Source organism: Symphodus melops, assembly GCF_947650265.1.
Source record: "Symphodus melops genome assembly, chromosome: 9".
Taxonomy (NCBI): Eukaryota; Metazoa; Chordata; class Actinopteri; order Labriformes; family Labridae; genus Symphodus; species Symphodus melops.
Genome location: NC_136699.1, coordinates 6,223,223 through 6,246,388, shown reverse-complemented (window position 1 = coordinate 6,246,388; position 23,166 = coordinate 6,223,223). Strand labels below are relative to the sequence as shown.

Genomic DNA, 23,166 nt, shown 5'->3' with positions numbered 1-23,166 from the left:
CCCCTGGTTTGGAGATTAAAACCACCACACTGAGACTGTAGTGGTGTTTATCAACATTTTTCTCTGCGCATGATGAATTTTAAACTTAATTCACGACTTTTGCATCACTTCTGAGGCGGTGCAGTGAAAATTATCTTCACACTTCAATTCATGCAATTTACATGCATTAATGTATTTAATGATTTGGCGCTTTAATAAATGGACTGTGAAGTGTCTCAAAGATCTTCATCAGTGTGGATTCGACTGAAAGACTCATCCAAGTAAACGCACACTCTTCAGCCTAAACTGCTTTAGTAATGATGCAAAGTAAGTGTGATTTGTTAAGAGAAGTGTGATGGGGCTTTCATCACTCTCTTCAGGAATCAGTGGGAGAAAAAAAAAAAAAATTTTTATTTCATTTATTTTATTTAACAGCTGACACAAACAAGACAAGACATAAAAACGAACGTATAAAAAAAGAAAGTGAAAGGGAAATAAAACGCTGTCATGGAACTTCACAGCGTTCTGTCACTTCAAGAAGAAGAGGAGGCGGGCGCTGCAGGAATGACCGTCAAGAAAAAAAAAAACCTGCCCGTCTCTCCTTCTCCATGGAAGTGACAGGAGGCAGGAGGAAGATGAGGCGTCCGAGGGCAGCGAGGAAATATTACAACTCTGACAAACACTGACTGTCTTCTCTCGTTTCCTCATAACATCATCCCAGGGCAACAGCCAATTAAAGCCTGACGTCTGAAGAAAACGGAGGGTGTGTTCGGTGAGGTCCTCAGGTCAGCAGGTCGACAGATAACGAGCCACCTGCAGCATCTCTCACAAACACTGAACTCAACAAAGCCGTTCGGTTTTTGCTTGATCTGTACTGTCCCTCCTCCTTTCTTTCTTTATTTCTTCTATTCATTTTATGTGTATTGTGTAACAACGTGCAAGAGACAGCAAGTAGGTTTTACAATGTCAAAGGTTTGATGGCTTTTACTGCAGGCATTTGAAATGAACACAGGTACATGTGCCCTAATGAAAGGATAGGAGCTCACTGAAGCTTTTGCCCCTATGCCCTACAGATAAAATACATACCCTAGGGCCCTTAGCTGCCAAAAAAACAGCCACGCCACCTCGAGCAGACCCAGGCTTTGTGAGTTTAAGTGAGCTACAGGTAGTCACATTGCTGACAGTGCACCTTATGTACCGTACCACATGGACAGGTCTGGATCCTACAACTCAACCGTGTAAAGGCTGATGGATGGGAACATGTGCATATATTAGATCAAACTGGCAAAATGCAGCTGTGGTCAAGACATGCAACGGTCTGTTCAGTTATGGTTCAAACAAGTGAAAGAGAAGAACTGCAGATGAACTCCGTAACACAACACCCTGCACCTCCTTCGAAAAACGGACATTCCAGGTAGAGCATGTTTAAAAGCGTAAAGAGCAAAGCTTAACAAACCACACATTCAGTCCGACACGAAGCATGATGGTGTGGAATTGGTCGCGAGGCATGAAGGGCCAGGTCTACAGTAATTTCCTATGATGATGTGAAAAACAAGCAGCTAAAACATTTCACGCAAATATTTGGAAGACAAACTGATTTGGACGGGCACGTCGTTCACTTTGCAGCTCTGCAAACGTGCACGCCGTCAACTTCATTCAAATCACTCTTCCATTTCCAGGAACCTTATACACTTTATTTCATTTTGAACATAGCGTACTGAATCCACCAATCCACTCGGATTGTTGGATAGCCGACTCCCTTGAATATTTCGAAAATAGACCTCCTGAAGGAAATCTCGATTCTTAAGATGCAGAGAGAATAGGAGCGAGGACATGAAGGATTGTCAGAGAAGCTTTGAGCCAGAATGTGTTTTTATTTTTATAAGAACTTCCTTTTACCAGGTATATTCCCATTGAGTTTAAACATCTCTGTAGCAAGGGAGTCCAAGTTCTTTACAAGAAGGCAATGAATGGATTTAGAATAAAATAGGGGGAAAAATGCCTGTGTTTCTGCATCTGAGGGTTGAGATGTTTGGTAAAACATGTTTGATATCTGAATTTACGAACATGCATGAAGTGGCATTAGTTGAAATAGTTTACGCTTGGAAAAGCATTGTAGAAAATGTGTAGGTGTTTAGACCTTACAGTTGACGGTTTGTGGTGTTTTTGGGATTGTCTTTTCAGCGATGACAAATAAAAGGTACGACTCTGAACCTTGTCTTGCTCTCTGTCCTCTGTCATTACCAGGAAAAACCTGTAACCGGATACTTTTTGGGCTGCACTGTCTTCTGTCCACTTCACTGTCAGTGGGAGTTTTAATCTTAAAGGTGAACTTAACTGTCATGGAGTACTTTAGTGCTGACATTTTTTTTTTTTTTTTTTTGTGATTTCATATTCCACCAGGACTCGCCGACGGCCTCGTTTTAGATTCTTAACTCATATTTAAGTTTGAAAAGTTTTCAGCAGCAGTCTGGCGGTGACTCTAACGTCCTGAAACATCGTCTGCAAACAGATCTGAAGCAGCAGAGGGAGGAGGATGAATAAAAAAACACACACACAGACACACACGCACACATAAAAAAAAAATCAACTCTCAGAGGTCAGACGATAGTTTGGCCATCCGTCCACACTCTCCTGGTGTAACGTGGCCTGGAGAACGTCAGTGCACACAAACACACCTCCGAACGGGTGAAGCGATGCAGAAAATGGGATTCAGGTTTGTCCCTCTGCAACCTTCCCTTCACTCATTTAGATGCACTAACTTATCCAAACTGAACACTTTTTACACTCAAATGATGCTGCTGTAACTCTCCATCTCACGCACACACACACACACACACACAGAACGAGTTGGGAGAATTTCACGCTCTATATAGGCCATCATTATTGGAAATGAAGAAACACCTTCTCGTTTAAAGATGCGCTTTGTTGCCACATCTCATTTCCACTCGGCCTCTGAGTGTATTTTATCTCCTGTAAGATAAGCAGGATAAAGGAACTCTTATCTGCCCACTGCTAAGTGGATGAGGAGCCTCACTGTACACCATCTACGCGCTGTGTACTCGACTGGGGAAAGTGAACAAATAAGGCTGATACAGGCTAAATCTAATACCGCCCGGGGCACATTACACCCAGAATGCAATGTGGCAGACGATGGAGAAGAAAGGAGATAGGAGGCACTCGGAGCTCAAACGAAGCAGAAAGTTTGGACCAACAGAGGAGCGTCTGAGGGATGGTGCGGAGACATTTTAACATTTGGTTTTCTATTGCGTGTGTTTGTGATTGTGTGTGAGCAGTAAATCACGGAGACGAGCTGTCCGCAGCGACCTCATTACAACTCTGTTAGGAAGCAAGACTCAAAAAAGATCCTCAGATTAACCTCACAAAAGTGTTCACTGTTATATGTTCTCCTGAAACGATTTAGATTTCAAGGACAACCAGGTCGAGCTTTTGCACGAAAAGGAAACAAATTAACGTTAAAAATCCAACTTCGACATCAGCTCAGTGAAGACACAAACAGCCAAAGTTAAAAGTCCTTCACAGAGCAAAGTAAAGAAAGGCTTTGGAAATGTGTTGTCGTGGCAATGAAATGCTGAAAACTGTTTTAAAGATGAAGAATGAACACTTGAAGCTCAAGTTTATGTGGAGTATGACTCAACAATCGCACATCTATAGGTGCACTTACTGGCTTTCTCTTCCTTCCAGCTCAATCGCAGATTATTCTCTGAAGTGTCGGCTTTTTCAGCCAGCTGTGCGTCACTGTGATGTATGTATATTATATGTACAAGAACAATGTTTCACTCCCCTCAGTTTTAATTGCAAAAGAAGGTGCCAACCAGCAAAGCAAAGATCTAAACAAAATCCTTTCGAACTACAAACTGTACTTCCACATTTTCTCTGTGTCTGCCCACGGAGGGTCCCCGCCAGACTCAAAACATCCCGTCCAAGATCAGCGGGTGAGGACTCGTGTTGGAAGAAAAACGGCAGAATGCAGAGTTACCATGGACATGGAGGAACATTTGAATGTTGGAGTCAGATATTCAGCGATACTTGTTCGAGCAGGAATACGGAGCGGAAGAACAACAGGCCTCTGCAGCAGAGGATGAAGCAACAGCAGCGCGGTGAGGAGAGAGAGCGAGAGCCTGCTTGAGCCGGGCACCGCTGGTGCAGCGGAAATCGTGCACAGATAAAAACTGAAGTGGAGTCGTTATACTGCAGAAAACGTCACCTCATAATTTTAACAAACATTTAATGTCTCAGCGCTTTTTTTTTTTTCTCTTTCTCTGACAGGTCGACACGATGAAACCTGCTTTGTGTTTAAATTTAATAACCGACCTGAAGAGTTGCTCATGCATCCAATAGGGAACAACCTGGGAGCGGCTTTCAGATGTGCAGAAGAGAATTTAATGTCTTAGTTTTTATTTTTAAGATTAAAATAAGTTTGTCCTTTTATTTATTTCTTCCTCCTTGACTTTGTGTTGGTTTTTTCTTTAATTGTGCTCAGGCGTCTACAGAGACACTCCTGGTTATATAAAAGGTCAGATAGAAAACACAGGACGGAATAAAAATAATTCCTCCCCTCCCTCCCTTCTGGCTGTAAATCTCCATTTCTAACGAGCGTGGAGGTGACTGTAATGACCTGGCCATGGCGAGCACCAGCCAATTAGAGCAGCCAAAGAAGATGAGCGCACTCTCTCTCTCCGTGTCCTCTGTCTGAACATCTGGTTTGAATCCGTGTCTGCCTGCTGTAATGTTGACCGAGCTGACGGGTCTATTAGGAGCACCTTGTGAGAGTGTGTGTGTGTGTGTGTGTGTGTGTGTGTGTGTGTGTGTGTTTGAGCAAGTACAAGAAATGACACGGCAGCAGCAGGTAAACAGGCGCTCCCGGAGCAGCCGTCCAAACTGATCAGACGGAACCTGAACTCACATTGAACGCCGGCGGAGTCGTGTTCAGGGACTCGATCAGCTGTTGCTCTGTACAAACATGGCGGCCGGAGAGTGAGCTGTTAAACAATGCCTGAGAGATGAGGCTGGTGATGATGTGTAAATGTAGATTTTAATTGATTCTAAACTTAACTGAAGAAAGCCTTTTAGTCAGGCATGAATGCATGACATATCCACGGTTTCTTAAGATGCAGAAATAGTGTAGGCATTAATAAAAAGGTTGTTTGGTCCCTTCACTTTTATTGAGGACTCTTCAGGTTTGCCTTTGGCCGGACTGATGCTTTACAGAATATTTGGCTTGGACTGATATTTGAGACAACATTTTTATTCCGCAGTGATTTTGTGATGTATGTTGTCAGTCCAAGAAATTTTTTTTGTCTGAAAGCCAAGTAGTATCATAGTCATGATCACATAGGGATGAATGCCACAGACTCGGTACATATAACAGGTATAGAAACCTGTCTTCTGTGTAACCTAACCATCTATCTCTGTACGGCTCCGTTCTGTAACGCTTTCACGCACTCTGGTCAGTGACACAAACAAGAACTTTTAGTGGATGTATTTGGTGCTTTCGCCCCAAAGGATTATGTTGCAGCCATTGCAGTCCATTGCCAGGCTGCAGGCTCAATAAATACAGTGCACAAACCTTTTTGTACACTTTGTTAAATTAAATGCAAAAAGTATGTTCAAAAAAAAAAAAAAGACTCTGGTCTAGTAAATGAAACTTCTTCAAGATCTGTTCATTTACAAATGAAGATATTTTAAAGTATAACCTTCAGTCAGTCAAGTCTCATAATGATGTGTAATTATCGACACCATCTAACGTCAGCCAAAGAAAAAGAAGAAGCTCTTTAACTAATGATGTGGGTCCTCGACTTTAAAGACCCTTCTAATTTGATATTTGACATCATTTACACTAACTGCTCTCTGATCCCAGACTTTCTCCTCTCTATGCCTCTGACCCAGTTGCATGCTGGGAGAGGAGCTATCCTGTGACCCTGAAAAGCATTAAGAGGATATAGAAAGTATTACTATGTGTAATTTAAATGCAAATTGAATAAATCACATAGTAAAATGTTTCTGAATTCATCATTGAAGTAATCGATTGTAATGAAGAGCTGAACACTGTGTAATTACCTGCCGCCTCCTGTCCTCCTGCACACATTATCTCGGCTTTATGGAGCGACTTTGCTTCAGTCAGGAGCTACTTTAATAATCTGACATGAGATGACGTGGGTGAAAGTGGAGAAAGCCGTGATGGAGGCTGTAAAAGAAAAACCTTGCTGTCATTTGAAGGAAATGACGGGGGCGGGATAATGAAGGGACTTCTTATGCAAAGCGGTTGATGTCACGGCGAAAGGCTGGAGCTGGCTCGTCTCCGTGAAGTTATAATGATGCATGAAGGGCCCCTTCATGTTTATGACATGATTGTGAGTGATTTATTGGCACCCCATGGTAATTAACATCAGATTATCTTCTCCGGGAAGCTGTGAAGTCTCACGTCGTTGCTGCTGCTGCCGTGGCTGGAAGTTCACTGCTGCCACTTAACAATACAGACAGGAGCGTCTGGAGGGCTCCATTAGCACACAGCCATATGTTAAACAGCAGCAGCTTTAGGTGCCACTGCATCAGCTCTTACCTACTCCAACCGTCACCAACCATTACTCAACCAGGCAGTACCATTAAGATCATAGTTTTTCACGGAAAAACGCCGGCGGAGCTACTGAGCGCGCTCCAAAGACACATCTGTCTGAGGGAGGCCTTTGGACTCATACTCAACCTGCCACATTTATTAATGTTCACCCTCAAACTTGTTTTCGGCTTGAATTCAGGATCCGACCATGGAGAACGTTGTCTTGTTTGAACACTTGGAGATCGACGCTCGTCTGATACAGACAGAGCCTTCTACTCTTATAATAAAATAAAAACACTATTAACATTCGAGGAAAGGTGCAGCCTGTGGTATGAATATTACCCTCAGAGGGAACTTCATTCAGCTTTTATACACTGTTGGACTATCATGGAGAAATACATCTATCTGCTTCTATGCGTGCGTGCTAAGTATGAAACCTCATTATCTGAAGTCAAAGCAATTTCAACAAGAGGTGTTGTTTGACTGTCTACAGCCTATTCATATGCAGCTTAATTCATGTGTCACAAACCTGCACATGATTAATAATCCACCTTCATCCCATCGCACATGCTGCAGAGACACACGACCCGTAAAGAACAACGCACACAGAACCGCTGATCTGAAAACAGGAAACGTGATGAAGTTGACAGGAGCAGATCACTCTGCTGATCCATCAGCCTTCCCTCCTCCTGCAACTTCCAAGCATTCATCAGCAGCTGTCCAGCAGCTTAGAGCATCCTCAACCGGCAGTCACTCGGTCCACATTATGCAAAATGTCAGCAGGCGAGCAGGGTGTAAAAACTGCAAAACAACATTAGTCAGAGTCGCAGGAGTAGAAACAAACAGAGGCCGGAGAGATTCCTCCGCCCTTCATGCGCTCGATTCTTGAAAGTTTCCTCTCCTCTGTTTGCCTGAAAGGAGCCGAGAAGTAGGCCTCTCAATATTTAAGGTGAAGTATAAGAAAGTATACGGCTTTGGAGTGTGTTTGATTCATTATTCAGCTCTCGCCTATTCTCTTTCTCCCGCTCTTTCCGTCGTGCTGTGTGCAAGAGATAACAGCTCTGCTGCATGCTTTAATTCTTTTGCATCGCAGATTAAAAAAAAAAGGCAGAGAAGAGAATAAAAACAATCCTGGAGAATATAGGATGCCTTAATTTCTTATTCTCTCGCTCTCCTCGTTTGCGGCTTTGATGAAAAAAAACGACTCTCGGCGATGCTGCGAAAGAGCCTTGCACGCCGTTGTCCCGATGTGAAGTCATTCTGCTCTCCCTCTGGTTTTTTTTGGCAAGTAACTCATTTTCTTGACATTTACTGTAAAAAAAAAAAAAAAAAAAAAAACATTGAGAGGAAGATGGTAAGTTTTCGCCCGACAGCTTCTCCTCTCTGCAACAACAGGCCTTGAGCCAAGTGCCAGAACAAGGAAGAAGCGAGATGAAAGCATGAAGCTTTGATAGCAACAAAAATAAGACATGAAGAAGACGATAGAATCGCCCTAACCTACTCATCATCATCATCATCATCATCTGCTCGAAAAACTAATCAGCAGCTCCTTTTCCCCTTTCTGAGGATGTACAGTGCGCTTTAATAAAATTAAAGAAATCTCTCTCACACTCGCAATCCAACACATAATTGGCTTCCTGGATTGACTTCAACTGCTGGGGGAAATCTTTGACAAAACCATACATAAATAAATCCATTTTCCTGTGTTTTCTGTTCCCCTGGCTGCCTGCAGAAACGGCCTTGTTATATATGCAAATGAGATTCTCCTCCTCTCCCCATCGCTCTGTCTCTCAGGCGTCCCCCCAGCCAAACGCCTTATTGGCTCCTGCCCATGCAAATGCAGGCCAGGGCCGCGGATCCATTTACAAAGGAGACACTATGAAAGAGAGGGAGAGAGAGATAAGACAGGAGAGGAGCTAGGGAGAGAGGAGCGAAGGTGTCCAAGAGTGTGATTGAAGGAGAGAAATCGGAGGTGTGTGTGTGTGTGTGTGTGTGTGTGTGTGTGTGAAGTGTTATGAGTGACAGAAATGGTAAAAAGAGGCAATGCAGCAGTGAAAGAGGAAGAGAAAGTGTTGGGAAACACATTTTACATGTATTCATTACAAACTGATGTATATTTGCAGAACACACTGACCCCAATTCAACCTGTAAATCACCTGCAATCTGTGTCTGCAGGCAAATACATATAAATCATGTCAGCTGGACCAGAAACGACAGCTCACAGATTGATTGAATCTCCACCAGGAGAGTTAAATGTAAATGACATCCTTACAGTCAGACCGCATTCTGCAAAAAACGACTACGTTTCGCTTTCATTGCAGTCCGGGAAAAAAAAGGATGCACTCACGTCTGACCAAATACAAATTGCCGCTGCTTTTTCAGTCCACACAATTCTCTTCATTTAAAAAAAAACAGCTGTATAATCGGCAGAGATGCTCTCCGAGGAGAAATTTGCAAAAAAGAAAAAAAAAAAATTGAACTTGCGTTGAACTACATTTTTTTCCCTTTAATTCAAATCACATCAATGAAAACGATATCCATCCAGACGAGCGTTTTTCACACCCTTTACAGAATGAATCTCCTTCCATAAAAACGTGCCCGCAATTCATATCGTATGATTATTCATTTGCACCGTGCGCGTGTGTGCCAGCATTTAAATACACAAAAAGGGACTGGTTCTCTCTTCCAAAACAGCTGCTCTCCATGTAGGGCTGATAACGCAGCTGGAAACAGAATCACTCGAATGGTAGCATCCCTCCTGTTCGTGTGGGCAGACGTAATAGTGTAAAAAGCAAAACTTACCATTCAGCTGAGGCTGTATGTTTAATATTAATAATGAGTGAAAGGATGTTCATTTGTTTTCTTCAGGAAGGGGGTCAAGTGTTAAGAGTTGTGAAGAATTATGGAAGCAGAAAGAAGATCTTTACCCATGAAAAAAAAAAACTAAATGCAAGAGTAAATGTTATAGTTCTGCCTTAAAAAAAAACATGACTTAATGTTCAGAGGTTCGGAGAGAAACCTTTTTTCGATTCTTCTGTACGTCCAGCACATGTTGAAAAAATGAAAATAAAGATGATTTTGACTTTTAATGTGGATTGAGCTACAGAGTGCTTCACTTCAAAGCACATACTGTATATTTGATTAGAAAGAAAGTAATCAAAAGCTCTGCCACAGGTTTCTGTTATCCATAAAAAAAGAGAAGCTTTACATGTAACTGTTCCAACAAGTTAGCGTCAGTGTTTCTGCAGAACAGAGAGTCAGTTGAGTATTCTGTAAAGTCCTTGTCTTTTTTTTTTTTTTTTTTGCATTTTCACCATGATGACAAATGTCAGCAGGAAATGTGTGAGCACGTCTGTGACAGCCATTTGCTGTACCACCGTCCACCTCGACAAACACGTCTGTCATTGTGTTTGAACAGGAATCTGAACTATCTGAAAGCTTCTCGCTTCCAACACAAGCATGCCCATCAATGAGACTTTCTGTTTGCACAGAAAACGTAACAACACAACACCTTAATGCAATCCAAATAACCTGCACAGCTGCGTCACTCAACCTAACATTTAGTCAACCTAGCGACGGCCTAAGGGCCAGAGCTGACGCAGGTTTTCAGCATCCTGACACATTTTTTGAATTTAGTGTGTGTGACTCTTGGAGCCAGCCTCAAGCGGCCACTCGACAAACTGCAGAGGTTGTACACTTTAACATTGGCTTCAACAGCCTGAGGAAAGAACAGACAAACCAGGCCTGTTGCTCTTGATATGAGTTATTACAGTTATGTAAGTACAGCTTTAGCCGCTATGGGTTTTTATTTAGAACAATCTGAACTGCTTGATCTCCAGCAGCCAGTTCACCACTGTAAGTGGTTAAGCAATTTTCAAACCCACATTACATAACTTAATGATGCCATACACAAGTATACTCAACAACGACACAAAAGACACAAGCCAGGGAGATAAGGCTTAATCCTCTTTCTATTATGGTTTTATTTTTTTAAATCGATTTTCTTACTGACAAATCTGCAAGAATTGCCCACAGAGGGAGGTCAGGGGAATCAACAGTCAAGAATCTTGGTCTCCAGTTTGACCCCATAAAACCAGTGCTCAGTAATTAAGAATAATTGCCGTTTGCTCTCTTTTTTTTAGATAACAGAGGTGCTCCCTCAGTAGTTCATTCCTGGGAAATAACAGGCTTGATGTCTCCTCGCTGAAGTCCAGAACAGACTGAACAGATTGTGTTGGGTTTTGGCCCCCACAGGTAGCGAATGGGTCAACACTGATTCACTAATTAGCAGCAACATGGGCCTGGGCATCAGCGGCCTGCTCCCCACTGTGCTTAGGGAAGCATCCCGGCGTCCCGACTGTGAGATGAGGACCCCACACTGCGGCCCTCTGAGACCCCAACGTCGAGCACAGGAACGAGCGGACACGCAGTCCTCGCTAAGGTTACCGACTCTGCTGGTGACACACAGATGACAAGGACAATTTACTGCATGACTGCGCCTCCTTGTCTTTGAGCAGACTGCAAACACACACACACACACACACACACACACACAAGCACACACGCGATGCAAATTAAGTTTAATAAGAGAAGATAAAACTTTGAGATCCCTGCGGGGAAATTCGGAGGTCGCAGCGGCTGAGAGGAAGTGGGTACACAAAAGAAGAAGAAAATTAGGAACAAAGCACCTGGGAATATGAAAGGCTGCTGGAATACTGTACACTGCACGCACACTGTATGTGTGTGTAGGAGTTTTTACTGTTGGAAAACTGCTAAATCATGCCTGTATCTTTGCTTTCAAACCGCAGAAACATGCTTTACCAGGATTATTAAACCTCCGTGCCTGCAGTGTTTCCAAACAGCTGTCATGTTTCCTAATGATTCATGTTTTGTCTAAAAAATATTCTCAAATCTTCTTCAAATCAAAGGTGACATAAAACTCAAATTGCTCATTGTGTCTGAGTCACGCTACAACACCCACACCAATTCAACATTTAAAAAGCTGGAATCAGCTCTTAGTTTTGGTGTTTTTGAAAAAGAGACTCGGGTATTTCTTTCTGGAGAAGAGTATCAGTGCAAGGCATGAGTCAAAGGAAGGATTTGTACCTGCATCTTGAGAGTAACAGTTGTGACGACCCTCCACCTTTGCTCTCAGTGTACCTGCCTGTTTGTCAGTCCTTTCTGCTCTGTCAGGTGCTTGGAGTTGGTGGGGGGAGCTGAGAGGGGCTTTAGGTGATCCCTGCTCAGCTGAGTGGATCTGATTCCTGTGCTATGTCCCAAAACTCTTTTTTTTTTTTCTAAACTTTTCACAATTTTTCCACAAAATGTGATCTAACCAACAGCAATGTAACATCTGATTGAACACAGAGACAACCTGCAGGAAATCAGGTGATGAGTTGAGATCGCACAAAAATCAAGTCTAAGTGGATCAAAGCAGAAACTGACATTCATCCAAAAGAGTATACATTGAGCAAAAAGTCAAAGAAACAGGATGAGCTCTAATTATAGATGAGACAGGAGACAGGATGAAGTCTGCAAATGCGAGGTGAGTCATCTCCATCAAAGAGATGTGAACTGGAGCTGAACTGTGGCTCAGAACCGCAACTACAAATTAGTCTGAACACGTAGATATTTTAACCCGTCTCAACCTTTTTGACCCCTCCAACACTTTTCAGGAGAAACTTTGAGCGCTTCCCTCGTAAAGCTCACAGAAACATGAAAGTTCACCTCAGCTGCTCAGTGAGACAACGGTATGTTTTTTGTACTGATTCACGGTCTCCTGACTCTCCACTGTCTGGACTTCACATGAACTCTGACTCGGACTCACATGCAAAATGTATTTGATCACGCTCAAGTTAGCCCAAGTGTTAGTTACTGTGTCTATGTCTCAGAAGTATCCATCAAACTTTGTGTTCCTCTGCTTCAAGCACGCTGGTGTCTTTTTTAGTCAAAGATTATTCCAAACACCTCACCAAAATATATATTTATTTGTCATTTATTTTGAGGCTTAAATGTTCTAAAACAGCTGCTCACTGGAGCTTTTTAATAAACGCACCAGATGGAAACAGTGAATTTCTCTCAGCCCATTTTCAGCAGCAGATGTCTCCCACATTTTTGGTGCTCTTGTGAAAAATGACTTTTTGCTTTTGACGTTAAGGGGTGTAAACGTTGTCTGCATTAACTTGTATCAAATATTAAAATTGTACCTGCGATTTGATTGGCTCTGATGAAACCTTGGCTTTGTATAAACGTTTTGTACACAAACTTTGTACAAATGTTCTTTAAATCAATACATTTTTGAGTATGCATAAAGTGATACACTTACATGTTTGTTTAGTTTTCTGCTTCAGAAAAAGGTTATAAAAAACAACATGAGTTACTGTATCACACAAACAGCAGTTATAAAAGGAAATCATTAGGGACTATTTTTAGCAGCGGAAGAATCCACATTTGCTGCACTAGTGGGTAAAGGGGCAGCATGTTTCTGTCTGTTGATCTGAATCAAAATAACGTACATTCTGTGTGTTTGGTGGTACTGTTTTCTCCAAAAAAACAACAAAAAAACCAGTAAACCAGTGTTCTTTGATCAAAGGTATATCGAGACACGTGACCTCTCTGGGTTCCCACAGATTTTACTGAAAACAGGATCAACTAGTTGAAGAAAAAGTGACTCTGCTGCCATAAACAGTGCTATGCTACTTCAGCAAATAGAGCTTCTTTTTTTTTTTTTTTTTTTTTCCAGGTGACTATTTTCAGGATTGGAAGCAAACCCTGCTGTTTGCATGATGTCATCTGTGCCACTGTATAGCCTGTGTCATTGTTCTTCTGTTTTACAGTTATTGTTGTTTTAGAATGACTTGTAATGTTATCTAAACACACCCAGAAAAATCACATATTGTCAGGAGAAAGATGAGAACCAATAAGGAGAAAGCAATGCTTCTATATCTCTGTGTATAAAAGTCAAGATATGAAGTCACTGTACACATAGCACCCTGATGGCTGCACATCCCAGTCCTGGGAATCCATTCCACATAATTAAAATGAGATTACGGCGTGATGAGTCAAATACGGCTTTTTATTGGGTTATGTCATTATTGTTTTTTAAGGGCTATGTGAAGTAGTAAGGGAAATATTTTCTGCACTGTTTTGAATTGCTAAATTGTCTGTTGTTGTTCATGTTTTGTTATGTGCTTCTGATGTCGTTCATACGGCTCTTTTAATCATGTGAAAACCACTGTTTGACTGCTTTTGATTTATGGACCCTTACAGAATAATTTCTCAATTTATATTCTGAAGAATAATTGACAGTTACTGTCAGTTTTACCTTTGTATTCATACATATGTGGTAATTGTATTAAATTTAGGGTATACATTAATAGTTTTTGTTATTTTTCAGTGTAACGGTGCACTGAGGGAAAATAATTCCATCGTCCTCCGTTTTTGCTTCATTTATTTCTGGATTTTGCCTCTGAGGTTTATAAAGGAAACACCCCCTAAAACATACACACACAGACACACACACACACACACATACACACATCATCCAAACCCTCAGGATCTCAAGTCAGCCAGCAGAGTTCACAGGTCAACAGGAAATGGACAGGAAGTGGACCGTGGAGGGCTGTGCTGGTGTCTGACCGCTATAACTGGAGCAGAAGAAGATCTCCCCCCTAGACAGCACTTCCCTCCCCACCCACACACACACACCCACACGCACGCACGCACGCACGCACACACACACACACACACACACACACACACACACACACACACACACACACACACACACACACACACACACACACACACACACACACACACACACACACACACACAGACACACACACACACACACTCACTCATATAGCAGCAGCCCCGTTATGGCCCAAAACTGTTTCCCCTTGTAGTTGCAAAACAGACACACAAACACAGATTGGCTGGCACATAAAATTGTTGCCACATGCACGCACACACATACGTCCCGAAACCATCATAAACACACACACAGACACTCAGTCACACATACAGGCACTAACGCGGGAGTGATGCGATGTGATGTGAAAGCAGCCCTGTCTGCGTGCCGTTTGCAGTCCGTCATACACTTTCTCTCCCTTGGCTTTGCCTTGCAGGCTCATCCACACTAACACACACACTCACTCACTCACTCATAGGCCCTAAACTAGCTCCACCAATCAGAGGCTTCAGGTTGTTTGAAGTTTAATCTAACCAGAAGCAGCACACACACACACACACAAGCCTGCTTGTCCTCCACACTGAACACAAATCACACACTGACGGGGAAATGGGCAGAAGTCAACAAACTAGATTCCACGCTCCCACCAAGAAGTTTCGGACACACTTCTTCTGTTTACTCCTAGAAGGATTATCTGCAGCATGCTGAATGTCCAGAGTGTGTGCCAGATTGTGTACTTGTGTGAAATATGTGTGTGGTAGATGTTATTGTGTGTGCGTGTATGTGTGTGCTCACTGCTACACGGAGTCTGTGTGCAGCATTACAAACATCATAAGTAATGCTCTGCCCCCAAACTGTGTGTGTGTGTATACGTGTGTATTTGACTGCGTTCCAATGTGTGTAAGTGTGTGTAAGTGTGTGTAAGTGTGTGATTGTGCTCTGCATTAAAAAGCACCAGCAGCATCACTGACCCGTGTTCGCCTCGGTGTGTTTTTATCTCTGCCTGTGTGACCCGAATTGTAAATACTGCATCCTCCGCTAAGCTGTGTGTTTTATCTCGTGTGTGTGCGTGTGTGTCTATTGTGAGTGTGTGTGTGTGTGTGTGTGTGTTGGCCTCTGTGCTATGAATTATGAGCAGCAGACTCAACCTGACCCGATCAGTGTATGGGCTGTGTGACTTTGTATCTTGCATATCAATGGGAGAGTTATCTCTACAATACGTGAGTGTGTGTTTCTCTCTCTCGGTGTCTGTGTGTGTGTGTGTGTGTGTGTGTGTATGTGTGTGTGTGTGTGTGTGTGTGTGTGGGGGGGGGGCATGCCAAGGGGTTAATTGAGGGGAGGGCCTCTAAACCGTTGCCCAGGGAAACGCTCTTCCATCTATCATCTCATTGGATATTCAGCACCATGCATTGGGAAGAAAAAAAACAGACTAACGCCTGATTCTCGCAGAGCTCCTGGACGGAGGGGGGGCTCCGTGCTGGGTCGCTGTGCCCACTGATGGAAGCTCCTGGCTGGACCGCTAAGGGCAGGGAGGCCCCCTTGTTCCCCGACCTGCTGGAGCTCAGACTACAGGCTAATCCTTACAGCACACAGAGGAGCAGCTAATAGACGAGGATTAACCCGACAAATACACCCACTCCCTCAGCTTCTCCTCCTCTTCCCACTCTACTCCCTCACCCCCTCTGGGCCCCTCATCTTCCTCACTTTCTGCTCCTCTTTTCCTTTCTCCTCATTTAGTCTCTACTCTGACAGTTCGCTTATCCTTCTTATCTCCAATGGTACTCCTCTCCTCATCTGCTCCTCCAGTCTCTCGCCTTGTCCCCGTCAGGTATTTTTGTTTTTATTTCTTTTACACACATTTTACTGCTCCTCCTTCCCACCTTACCTCCTACTTACCTCTTCCTCCTCCTCTTTCCTTTCTGAGGCTGACAGACTCCATCATAAAGCTCTTTCCTGATGCCTGAACTCCTCTTCCACATATTTACCCTTCTACTCACTTCTTTGCTGCCCCATTCTGTGTTCCTGCTCCTCTTCCTTGCTCCTCCTTTTCTTGCCAATGTTTCCCTCCTCTCCTGCTCACAGTTGTCCATGTTTACATCACTCTTTCCACTGTCACTCCTGACTTTTCTTCTCTCACCTCCTCTCACCTTAAATCTTCTGTTGACACAACTCTCACTGTCCCTTGCTTCACTTGACCTCCTCCTCCTCCTCCTCTGCTCCCTTTGTTTACACCACTCTATCTTTAATTGCTCCATCAGCCTCCTCTCCCCCTCAGTGCGCCGTGACATCCTTTATTTTCCGTTTTGCTCTTTTCACTCCTCTTTGCCCCACAATTTAGCTTCCTGGTGTGACGAGGCGTGAACGGAGGAGGTAGAGGATGAAGGACGGCGGATGACGAGTAGAAAATAAGGACTTAAGGAAGAGGAACAGTCTAATAAGGATGAAGAGAGGGAAGCCAGAGGATGGAGGAAGTGGAAGAGTCATCTTTCTTGTCTTTGCTTGCTTGAGACTTCTGCTCCTCCTAAGCTGCTGCTGTCACTTTCTCCATCTGTGGGTTTTTTTTCACCCTTCTTCTCATCTCCTTTTCTTCATCTGGCAGTAATGTATCCCTCTTGCTCCTTGTGTTTACTTCATCTTCATCGCCTCCTCTACAGCCTCCCTTTCTTTGTTTCCCCCCATTCTGTCCTTGAATACCTGTTCCTATATATATATATTTTTTTTTTTCAATTTCCCATCTTCCCCCTTTCCTTCTCCTCCACCTGGCTCCTTTAACTCTCATTCACCCCTCCTATATTTACATCTCAGCTCCCTTATCGTCTCCTTCCTTTCTAGCCATCTCATCCTCTTATCTCCTTCTTACTGTTTAAACACTGTAAATCGTTCTGTTCACACCAACCTTTCTCCCTGTTTCTCTTCACCTCTTTGCTTAACTCCTCTTTCCTCCCTCGAATCCTTCCTCCCATCTTATCTTGACTCTCCTTCTCCACGGTCTGTTTAACACAACTCTTTTTTAATGTCTCTATTTCCTCTCAAAGAAGGACCAAAGACGCCCTCTTTCCTCCTCTCCCTCCTCCTTCCTTGTCATCTACACCTTTGCCCCTCCTCCTCGTGATTTAGATGTCATCATGCCTTCTCACCTTTTCACGACACACTCTTCTTTCAACACAGTCTTTGCACCTCTTTCTCCCCCATTTCTCATGATGCTCGTGTCCTTGATCATCTCCATAGGCCTCCCCGTTTCCTCTTTTCTTCTTTCCTCCTCTACCTCTTCTACTCACCTCCTTTTACCCCTCAGCCTTAAACAGTGCAAACCTTAAGTTCACCTCATGTTCTCCTCCTTCCACTTCTCTGCATCTTGAGACACAGTCATCGTCTTTTCACGGCGCACTCCTCAACATGTACCCGGTTCTCCTCAGCAACTTTCTTTCACGCCATTGCTCCTCATCTCTTCTCCTGAATTTCACCTCCTTCTAGCCGCTGGTTCCCCCTTTACTCCTCTGTGTTTACTCCCCCCCCCCCCCCCGTCTTGATCATCTAACACTCCTTCTGCTCTATTCTTTCTCTTTTTTTTTTAAACCTCTTATTTATTTCCTCCTCCTTTCTATGACCTTCCCTCCCTCTTAAACATTGTAAATCATCCTGTTTACTTCACCTTTTCCTTTTCTCCTTTACACATCTTCAGTTCCTCCTCAGCCACATTTTTTATGCCGGCTTACCTTTAGCTCTCTTTAGCTGTTTCTCCTTCCCTCCTCAATAGCATCTCTTCTACTCCTCTTTAAACTTCTTTCTTACACCCTTTCCTACACCTGTCCTCCTCCTTCTCTTTTTCCTTCCTCCCTTACTTGCTTCCTCTCCTCCTACTTCTCTCCTCATCTGACCTCTTCTCGTCTCCTCTACCTCCTTCATTTCCCACTATATTTCTCGCTTTACCTCACAACCTGTAACCATGCAATTCATCTGTTTAAACTACATTCTCCATGTTACTCTTGAGATTACACCTCGCCTGCTCGCACTCCTGCTTCTTTTTTCCTCCCTTTCATTCTCACTTCCCTCCTTCTTGCCCTTATCTCCACTTCCTCGGCTGCTCTTTCTTCCATCTTTATTTTTTTCTTTCTCCAGGTGACCGTTAAGTTGATACAAGGGCTGTAAGTCAGCAGGCCTGAAAGAGCTTTACTGTGCGTGTGTGTGTGTGTGTGTGTGTGTGTGTGTGTGTGTATGTAATTGTGTATTCAGGTGTGTGTGTGCGTGTGTTTTGGGGAGTGGATTATCCAGGTTCCAGAACTCGGATCTCGCCGGCAGCCGAGCGGAAAGCTTTAATGAGAAGACGCTGTTTACAGAGGACAGAATGGGACATGCACACAGACCAAACACACACACACACATACACACACACACTCACACACAGAACATGGTTTTATAGACTCACAATGACAAGAAACACACAATGGTTCACAATTTGTACAAACGTACACACAATGATATACACTCCTCCTCTGAACACACACACAAACACAGTAACCGGTGCAGTAATGGGATTTGGAAGGTTTTCTCTATAAACCAGTCTGTCCTCTGTCTCCTCATTAAGGAGGACTGTCCAGACCTGCAGACACACACACACACACACACACACACACACACACACACACACACACACACTGCTGGCTCTGTAGTGATGCAGACTTCTGGGCTCACTAATTATTTGGAACTCTGTATCCCTGTCCCTTTGTGTTTGTTGGTGTGTACATGCAGGTGTGCATGTTTATTGAAATATGCTTCATAAAAATAAACTTACCTATACGTGCTTCGTACCTCACTAAAGTATTTTAATATGTGTATCTGCATTTAATTTAAGGGACTGGAAATAAACTTATGTTACTGATTTTTGGCGTCCCGTGAATACAAATACTTTACACATATTTTGGAAAATCAAGAAAACAAAAGATACAAGTTGCTTTAAATTCTGTCTATTTTTTACAAGTTAGAGAAAATGAACGCTCAGGTTTGCATGCTTTAAATCACTTATTGTATAGAACATGTACAGGCAGGTAACAGAGACTACAGTCTAAAAACTCCTCACAGTAGGTTTAAGTACACACACATAAATACACCAGAACATACCGACTGTCAGGAACTGAGCTAAGCGGAAATTAAATTTGTAGTTTAGTTTTGGGTGATAAACTTCCTCATCACTGAAATGTGGAAATGTGAAACTAACTTCGCCCTGCCAGCAGGAATATTTGTCTCAGCGGAGGAAGAAGTTCATTTGTGTGTTTCCCGTCACACACTCAGTGCTCTCTGGGCGGCCATGTCTCTTTCTATGGTCCATTTGTACAGTCGGTTTGAGCTCAGTGAGCCTGTGTGTGGTTATTAAACTGCTCTCTTTTGTGGGATGTTTTCACGTTCACAGATTGAGAGCAGCAGAGCAGAGAGCTCTGAGTCACAATATTATCGTTAGTTTATACTGACAGCATTTTTTTTAAATCGTTATATGACTTCATAATCCACACGGTTTCATTTAAGCATTCATAACAGCATAACTAAATCAAATGATGCTGAACAGTTTTCCCTTAAATGGCCAATGACTGTTGACCAGATTATTATTCTCAACCACACACACACACACACACACACACACACACACACACACACACATACACACACACACACAAAAGCACACACACAAAAAGGCATCATTTTGTGTTATAGCAATGTTATGAATAGTTGTTATATTTTCACTTATAGAGCTAGTTTGACAGTAGCCATCCTGATTTTCCAGCTGTGAATGACCACATTTGAACAATCCGATAAATTTTAGCCGAGGCGACCTGATGGGAGCCACGCCCTCTTTTTTAGTCATGTTTCCCCCTGCTGGCCATAAGAAAGACTGTAGGTTAAAGTCCCTTTTACATTGGCTTTACTTGTGAAAAAAGAGAGGATTCATTGACTTTCTGACAACAGGGTATTACATATCCAATCTATACTGGATCTATACAATCTATACAGGGTAAAAATATATTTAAAAAACACTTGTTGATGTGACTGAAGTTCCAAATATGCTCAACACTGATGAATTTATGCATCCACAGTTCATATCATGAAAACTTGTATATGCTTTGTGTTGTTTCTGCACAAACAGCACACTGAATGTTACATGCAAACACACACACACACACACACACACACACACACACACACACCCACACACACACACACACAGGCAAAGTGCAATGGCAAGCATAAACACGTTTAGAAAAATGGCTGCTTCTACACAGATTCACTTTTTATCTTTTACTGCTCATACAGACATGAATTTGCTTTGGTCTCTAAAAAAAACTCTCTCTCTCTCTCCTGTCCAGAGAGTTGGATGGTGATTAGCGTTGGGATTCTGGGACTCTGGCCTCAGTTTTCATTAACAGCCATAAACACAGTTCTGCTGCACCATCGAGACCGACCGCGGGCTTTCTGTGTGTGTGTGTGTGTGTGTGTGTGTGTGTGTGTGTGCATGTGTGCGGGAGTGTGTACATCTGGGCAAGCTTTGCTGGTCCTTTGATGACAAGGGTGGGGAGAGAGAGAGAGAGAGAGAGAGAGAGAGAGGGAAAGTGAGATACAGAGAAAGGGGGAGAGAGAGTGGTGTTGTTTATCATGGCAGTAATTAAGGCCGCTGTTCAGCTTTAATTAAAATATAACAGCGGCACTAAGTATGGACTAGTTTTTACACACACACACACACACACACACACACACACACACCTACACACACACCCCTGTGAACACACAACATCTTTAGCACTTTATTTACCACTGGAGATAAGGTTAAGAGGCAGACACTTCAAACTTCCAGAACAACCACACTCACTCTTCATGTGTTCTATACCTGTCAGAAATATCTGTACCTGAGCCAGGCACACCCTAATCCACAGAGCTGAACCTGAACACACCACAGAGCTCGAGTGTTTGTCTCAGCTCCCCTCCGATTGGCTCTTTATCGATCCATTCCAAGCTCGTATTGGTTTGTTCAGTCTATCATTACAGCAGTGATTCCTTTTCTCTGTGTGATTAGCAGCAGACGCGGGAGATAATGAAACACTCTTAAAGGGACAGGCAGTCTGGAACATGAAAAACTTGCACACTGAGTAGTGCAATGTGGAAGGTTTCGAGGGCTTAATGCTGAAGTACCTCCTCAGCAAAGCCTGATAAGGGTCTGTTCTGAACCTTTAACACAAAAAGTATACCATCAATAGCTCTACAGATGAGAGATCACGTTTCCTGCAAAAAAAGTTGTCATGGCGCCACCATTTTTTGGACTAATTCATACACCAGATGTCTAAGACGCTACTTAAAATCTCTGATTTGAGATGTGTCGAATAGCCTAGCGGTTATGTTGAATAAAAGAAACGTTGATATGTTTTTTGTAGTTTCAACTCCACACATATCTGTAAAAAAAAAAATGTATCAGTATTTATCATCTGATGTGAATTTAGTCGCACAGTCTAAATGACAGCAGCACACACACACACAGAAGAGGTGCATGCGTGTGTGTATGTGTGTAACCAGGTGTGAAGTTGTCAGTGAAGGGGAAAATTAGTCATAAAATGACAGCAGCATACCCGAGGGAGGGAGCCAACACACACCTCACAACACACACACAAACCAACACATGCACAAACAATTTTTAATCTATTTTCAATGCAGTGCAGCGTCAGAGACTGCATGATCTATAAATATATGGATACAAAAATATCCCGAGTGTTCCTTCTGTCTGACTCCATCTTCATCTTACTTTTCATTCCAGTATAACTTTTGACCGCCAGGCCATGCTCATCACACTTACCAGCTCGAGTACAGGGAACACAACACAACTACACACCCCCATTTTATTGCGAAACCTTTTAAATGTATAAATAATGTATTATTTGTTTTTCTAAATGACGTGTTCTCCTAGAAAACATATTGACGTGACGGTATACATTGTAATATTACTGTAGCAGTATGCAGTATAGCTCTTTTATGAATACAAAAATACAATAAATGTGACGTTAATACCAAATAATACATGCATTCAAAGTATTCCAAAAAGAGAGAAGATGTGTGATGAAACATCCCCACTTTAGTTTTCTCTGAACTCTCTGACTTTCAGAAGAAAAAAAAGTTAATAACAGTCACAGGAGTCATCCAGAGGGCTTCTGATTCACTCGCCCCACTGCTAATGGTGGGATTAAGGTAGAGATTAAACTTCTTAGATCTCGTTGGATGAAATTTGAATTAATTTTTAGATCAGTTTTGGCGCAGTTCAGCAGCTACCCGGCACAGGTTTGTTTCTCATCAGAGCTTCCAAGGTGTGTGATCGTGATTAAAACTCTGATTTGACAGTTTCTCCTCTTAAATTCAGTCTTGGCATGATTTGGAAACTTAAAAACTATGTCCATTTAAAGTTGTTGTTTTAGCCTCTTCTTGGCTCTGATTGTCATTATGATTGTGTGAGAAGATTTCACAAAAGATCCCTCCATAGGACCTCTCCAAACAGATAATGTGTGTAGCCACCAAACTCCACTGGCAAGTACAGCAAAAACAGTGTTATTCTATTGCATAGGAATTCTTTAACACATTACAATTACATAATAACATCAGCAGACTTCTCAGCTGACATAGAGGTAGACGAGCAACTCCCATGATAGGACACATAAATTACAGTTTGCCTCTGGAGTCCATTGCTTTGAAGACAGTAATGTAACAGCTGTTTCTGCTTAAAAATCTGATCTAACTCTTGAACAAAAAAGTAATCAATGTTTTATTTTGTGGGATTGTCGATTTAATGTCTTTGCTTTATAAATTGGTTAACTTAAAGCTCCTGTGAGGAACTTTTGAGTTCGTTTTGGTGACCCCTGTGGACAAAGCGGGGCAATTTATATCTTTGTAT

At 42.7% G+C, this 23,166-nt stretch overlaps 1 protein-coding gene across 1 annotated transcript in view; it reads right to left on the bottom strand.

Annotated features, from left to right (window-relative positions):
* Positions 1–23,166, bottom strand: part of LOC306829236 (protocadherin-1-like) — a 183,507-nt gene that overhangs the window by 21,861 nt on the left and 138,480 nt on the right. The gene's annotated exons all lie outside the window — the stretch shown is intronic.